The following is a 6,952-nucleotide window of genomic DNA, read 5'->3' on the forward strand; positions in this document are numbered from 1 at the left end:
TAATAATAATAATAATAATAATAATAATAATAATAATAATAATAATAATAATAATAATGACAAAGTAACAAGTCAAAGCCCCAAAGCTTGAATAACTATTATTTCAACTACTTTTTGGAAAATGTCCACAGATCGAGTGCTGTGGATCTCAGAGGAAAGCCTTTTCTAGAGAGTCAGGACAACAGCACTGACATCTTTGTCGCCCAAAATTTAATGTGAGGGATGGAGAGTCAGTCTTTATCTGTGGAATAGAGAATCTGGGATGGGGATTAGGGAGGAGAACAGTAAAAAATACTGGAGAGCAAGAGAATGAAGGAACTGTGAGAAGATGAGACCGTCAGTATTTTGATCCCTGTTTCCTCCTCTGCCAGAGGTCTGGGAGTTTGCAGTGTCTTAGCTGTTCCTAGGACTGCACTCTTCTGGACAGAGATCTCGGATGTCGTTCCTGGAACCTGCTGGAGTCACTCTACCAGTTCAGCCCCGAGGGCTCCAATTATTACTGTTGGCTTCCCCTTTCGTATCCTTTCTAGCTCCTCCACCCACCCTTGGTATTTCTAATTTTACATCACTTAATGGCTTGATGCCTAAAAATATTAGATTAAATATTAAATATCAAATATTATACATGATTAAAATATTAGTCTTTAGTTTATATAATAGGTTTTTTTTTGGGTAATTTTTATATCAGTTAACAGTTTTTGCAATAGTGAAAATAGCCACGAGTGTTATAAGACAGGACTTGCAGTATCCGTCGAATGTCTGGTCACATGGGCGAGCAGATCCATTTTCTGACTGTTACAGTAGTTGTAGTTTCAACCTGAATATTTACAGACTGCACATTTTTTTAATATCGTTTGCTTGCTGTCAGCAGCTTTGATCGAGCATAAAAGTAAAAAAAAAACACATCAGTGCCAGTTGCCAAACAAAGCAACAGACACACACTGTTATGTGACGGCTGTGTGCAGGCAGGAAAAGGACCCAAGATGCAGACTCCAGAAACTTGAACTCAAAACAGCTTTAATGCTCAACTTAAAAAGGGTAACAAAACTGAGACTACAAAATAACCTTACACAGAACACACAACAAGATAAGGGTAGATCACGACAATGACAAACTGCAACACAGGGCTTAAATACATAGAGGGAGCAATCAGGGAATGGACAACAGGAGGGAAACACAGCTGGGGCAAATCAGAACTGACGAGACAAGGAAGCATAAACTGAACACACTGAGATAAGACAGAGACCTTCAAAGTAAAACAGGAAACACATAACACAGACTGAACAAAGACACAGACTCACATACAGGCACTACAACAGAGGGAACAGAGACGTGGGACCAGGGCAGACACAAACACTGACTGGACACGGGGATATAGCGGACAGGGGAGACAGCAACTAAGGATTACATAGAGACAAACCATAAGACATGACTCTAACAAAAACCCAAAGACTAGAAATTATAAATAATATTATAAACTCAAAAACCCTGGGTCAACGACCCAGGCATCCTAACACACACAGCTATACAGCTGCTAGCTAGTGAACAACGAGGAATTTAGCACGGATAGAGCTGAACTTTCGGAGTCGGAGCTATATCAATTTAGTAGCTTGAAACATGGGTTGAAATGAATACTAATGGAAATGAATGCTCGCACACAAGCAAAATTTACCAACTGCTACAAAATCATAGCTCAGATGTAGGCTAAAGAATGAGAACCTTCCAGATTGTGGGACCAATAAAATACAGTGTGGTACAAAAACAGTCAAAACAGGAATTTTTTAAACAATTATAACTGTAAAATATTTGAAACTACAAGTATTTCTGTAATCCATCTGCTATTGGAGGTTTGTTGAACGAATAACAAACAAAAATGAATGGTATTTTTACTTTTAATTTAGTTTTAATGTCACATACAGTCCTGCCAGGCAACTCTACACTCATGATGCATTAGTACTCCAAGATGGCACCAGCTGTTGTACCAGCAAACCCACTATCATGATTTAAAGCTCTTACTATCTTGCTGAACTGGCCTCAGAGCCTAATCATTACACAAAATTCAAGACCAAAGCAAATACATAGGTCAACAGAGTTTCTCTTTATCCAGTTTACACAGGCTGACTCCTCCACCTGGCTTACAACTACAGAACACTCTGGTCCGGTGGGGCTCAAGAAAAAACACGACCCACCAACTGCCATGGACCTTATCAGACCTTGTATGTGCTCAGTGCTCGTCTGGACATGGCAGTTCCATGATAATACTATCTGATAACCGCCTGTGTCAAACGGCCTTAACCTGAAGGTTAGATCAAGCTGCGACGCACCGATGCAGATGCAGAGATGTAGAAAACATGGTCTAATGGGAGAGCATGAGCGTGACAAGCGTGCAGAGATTTGTGGCAAGACGGCTCACTGAGACATCTCATCTGCATGCCTGAATCACTGACTAATAGCAGGCACAGGCAATGTTGCTGCTGTTATTGGCATTTTAAGAAAGATGAATGTGGTTTCTCACATTTTAGGCAAACGGATGCAAATATACGTTCTGCAAAAATGCAGCTACAGCTGAAAAATAACTCCTATATATACTTGAGTATCTGCACTTGCTGCACAATGCAACTACCGGTAGTCAGACTATGATATATGGTTGTATATGATGTCATCTCCAGCCTATTTCACGGATATGTTATTGCATAAAAATGTTGCTGTATGATAAATAATAGCTGTTAACCTCCTAAAATAAAAATCACCTTACCTTTACACTTTGTTTTTTTGAACTGCTGGGAAATGCAAGTGAACTAATTAAGAAGTTTTGAACGGATTAAATCTTTTTCTAAATCTTTTGAGATTTCTTTACAAGCCCGTGTAGCACCACCTGACTGACATGGATGTAGCATTGTTATGTTAGGCATTGTAATTACTAAACCATTTATAATTTGATTAAGCAGACGAGACATGTTAGTTTAAATTTTCTTTCTTCTAAATTTCACTCTTGCTAAACTGTAGTTACATAATCATATGATTATTAGGGCCTTTTACACTGCTAAAAGCCACTATAGTACTGCATTTATCCTTAGATTATTCCTCAAAGTTGGAGGAAACCATATGTACGCTCAAGATTAGTGGTATAAGCCATATATATATATATATATATATACACATTATTAGAGTTACCTGAATGGCTATCTATTTGAACATGAGCATTACATTGCTGGGGCTGACATATTGGCTGCTGTTAGCTTTGCAATGTAAAAAAGACACAAGAGAGAAGCTACTGTAGCTACTGTACATCAGCTGCTCCTTCCTATCTAATCTGTGTCGCCTCAGACTGATTCTTTTTCACTGATCAACAGTGGCACTTACAGCAAGTCTCGCGATGTTCATTTCTTCATCATCAGTTTCCACACGTTGACATTTATGTAAATAGCTTCATTATCAGATTTATTTCTTGCAAGGACCAGGTGTCAGAAAAAGGAAGAGCAAATGAGAGTTTTAATAGTGTTGGAAAGCAAAAACAAGTTATTAGACTGACTGGAATATGCATAACTTTTCAGTGTTGACCATATATTTGGACATTTTTAATCTTACTAATGTATATATTGGTGCCTAGGGTGCAAACATTAACTTGATTAACTTATTACTGTTTATATTAGAGAATATTGTGGTAAACAGTAGCTAGATTTGGAGACATAAGGCATTTGCAATTAAAATTTGGAACTATGTTACTTATATACCCTGTAATCTGGGTTTGGGATATTAGTTGACAGAATACAGAAAAAAATCTTAATGTCTTAACTAGCTTTCTCTTTCTGTACCAGATACAACATTAAAATGTCTTATACTTGACTCCACTCAAATGAGTTTGTACAGTCCCTTAACTGCCCGGGGCCACTTTAGAGTTTTCATTCTGAACAATTTATCCTCAAGTCCATTAAGAAAGCTCCATCACTATAAAGCCAAAATGAACAAATCTGGGCTGTATGGATAAGGAAAAGTCAGAAAACAAACAAGCAAGCAAAAGCAACAAAACAAAATAAAAAAAACCCCCACATTTCCTTTCCTTGTCCACATCATCAGAGCACCAGAATGAGCGTTGCTGTTTTACTTCTGAAGCTGTAATATACTACACTATACTGGCTGCTACTACTTAATCTGATCCTCTAGAATAACTGAAGCTGGTATAATCACACCAGCGCTAGACAATCACTCTATTAAATCAAAGTAGTCTTCTAAAAATAGCTTGGTTTGCATTTTAATAAAGATACATCCTGGTTCCAAATACACAAATCTCAAACATGATGATGACACTAAACCATTTTGAATTAAGTCTATGTGAGCATATGTTATCCTGTTATATGAATTTGATTCTCTTGAATCTTCTGCATTTGTATCCGACATCTAACATAATTGCTTTTATGAAGCCTCATGAAAGTTTGAAATCAGAACACTAAACTCCATTAAACGTTACTTACCTCATTCCTATTTGAGAGTTGATCATGTGGAAGATTTGCATGCTGTTCTGCTATGTGCTGTATAAGAAAATCGATAGCCTTGGGAAACACGCAGCTGCTGGGAGAGAACGCGAGGCTGTGCACATTCAGCAACTAGGCAACTGTAAACACACATACACACTATGTGTTGAATGGATTGGTGCTGAAAATTGTTATTACAGTTATCCAAGGCTGCTGCAAATAAATAACCCCCCCCCACAAAGCTTCTTTATAACTTACCGAATATGTGACTTGGTTTTTTAATAGATGATATTGAGTTACACAGGTTCCCAACAAAAGCCTGCAAAATACGAGCTGCGGTCGAATTTCACACATCATTTGCATATAGATAGCGCAATCAAAGATCTGCAACAATGTGACAGTTAGAATTTTCAGATTGCTTAAGTGTCTGAGCGATGATTGGATGAAAACTGATGATTAACAGGAACAGGTTCAATCAGATGTCGTTGTAATAACAAGCAATAATGAAAATAAAATAATAAAAAAAAGACATAGAGGAGAAAGAGAAGGGCAAACAGGTCACTGTTATAGGGATTGGGTGAGCAAAGAAGGAAATATAGATCTTTAAGCTTCAAGATGCCCAAGCATCCCTGAAGACAAATAGTGGGTTTATATGTTATAGAAAGAACTATGAGTTCAGCGCGTGTGTATACATGTCAGGGCTTTGCTCACTGCAAGAAGGCTGGAGTCCCTGCACAGTGCGGACATGCACTGCATTCTAATAGTACCATTAGCATTCAAGGTCTGTAAACTCTGCTGGACTGAGAATATCAACAAACTAGTAGCAGACTTGATTAGATAAATGCAGTTAAAAGTCTTTTATTGTGTAATGTTTGCAGTAGCTCTCATATAAGGAATGAATAAAGTCACTTCAGTTTGGCACTATGAAGGAGCTGCATTAGCATTTAGGCACTGATACTGAGAAAAATAGCAGTAAATAGCTGCAGCTGTTCTTCTGCACACTGGGTGGCAGTGTTACCAAAGGCATTCTTGTCGCGATACCTTACGTCTCATAAAGGTTTGCAATTATTTACAGGAAGCTCAAATTTACCATCGCTGTTGTTATGCTGCAATAAGAGGCACAATTTAATCTAATGCTAGAGATGTGAAGATGGATATTTTGCTTGTTTATATATAATACCTTCACTCATCCATGTTTATAGTTGAAGATTAGAATGCACCTGTCTGCAAGTGGAGAATCAAAGAAGCACATCTCTTAGACCTGCAAAATCATTCCACCCTTTAGCAAGAGCGCAAATTGAGTTCAGGATTGTGTCGGCCACAAATGCAGTCGAGGGCAACTCCTGTGACACAGTGTTGCTGAAGCCTTTGTGAAAGGTCAGCAAAAAAGCGGCGGCACTGTTCGACTCGCCAAATGTCACAATGTCGCACAGGTTGATGCGACTGACAGAGGACCTTATCTGGTGGGATAATGCCACTAGTGGTGGAGGACTGGGCAAGGGTCATTGGTCCTGGAGTGAGAGATAACAGGATCTAGAGAAGTATGGACTAAACATAGCCTCAAGTTGGTGGCATACTTCTTTAGTAAATTTGATCTGCAGTCTAAGAGATATTGATGGAAAGCTCCTACTTTGTAGGAGATGTCTACGAGTTAGACAGAAACACTAATACATTACCATTTTTCCAGCGAGCCCAATGTGGGGAACATTAAAGCCCATGCAGAGTATATGCTAACTAGCTTCTAGTCTTTGCAGAGTGACAAGTGATGTTAATATGGAAGTATGAAGGAGGAATATATGTTGTTAATGTCTGACTCGTTGTGTCTGTCTGACAGAAGCAGCACAAAGAGTCAGTGGGCTATTCAGCTATTTTTGGACATATATAAAGGATGGACATAACTCCATGGATCTGGGATTTAAAGCCACCTCCTAAACTATGCTTCAGGGCCTGGCTGTTAATGACAAATTGCAGTATCCTTAGTCTGTCAGTCAAAACCACAACACATTTTCATTCTTGTCTGAGTGTTATAGAAACAAGATGATGATGTCTACAATACGTCTACAATTTCCATCCACCTATTTCCTTCTGCTTATCAAATTCAGTTTTGCGGGAGGGCTGGAGCTTATCTCTGTGGGTGCGAAACAACGTACAGCCTGGACGGGCTGGCATTCTGTCACAGGGCTAACACAGAGACAGACCACCATTCATACAGCCTTCTTACAGACCTGCTTGCTGTGAGGCAACAGTGCACCACTGTGCCTCCTGCAGTATTCAACGTATAGCTTGAAATTGGAACTTTACGATTATACGAACCCAATCAGGTTATTCAGGTTAACTTTCACTCACACTTTTGGTACAGATCTTCATTTTGACCCGTGCTGTGCAGCTATCTTTAGAAGATCCCATTAAAACATCTATAAAGCTCAACAACTCACCCTCAAATACAAATTCATCATTTCAAAAATACCCTGACAGGAAAC

The 6,952-nt window shown here is 38.8% G+C and overlaps 1 long non-coding RNA gene across 2 annotated transcripts in view; it reads right to left on the reverse strand.

The window, feature by feature from the left end:
• The window catches only part of LOC102290694, a 9,514-nt gene extending 4,860 nt beyond the window's left edge, over nt 1-4,654 (reverse strand). For both annotated transcript variants that reach the window (XR_006052982.1, XR_317349.3), the window contains exon 1: nt 4,473-4,654. This is a non-coding gene — a long non-coding RNA (uncharacterized LOC102290694). The remainder of the gene's footprint in view (nt 1-4,472) is intronic.
• Between the last annotated feature and the right edge of the window lie 2,298 nt (nt 4,655-6,952).

The sequence above is a fragment of the Haplochromis burtoni genome, unplaced genomic scaffold, assembly GCF_018398535.1.
Source record: "Haplochromis burtoni strain Fernald_Lab_line unplaced genomic scaffold, NCSU_Asbu1 Contig_515, whole genome shotgun sequence".
Classification (NCBI taxonomy): Eukaryota; Metazoa; Chordata; class Actinopteri; order Cichliformes; family Cichlidae; genus Haplochromis; species Haplochromis burtoni.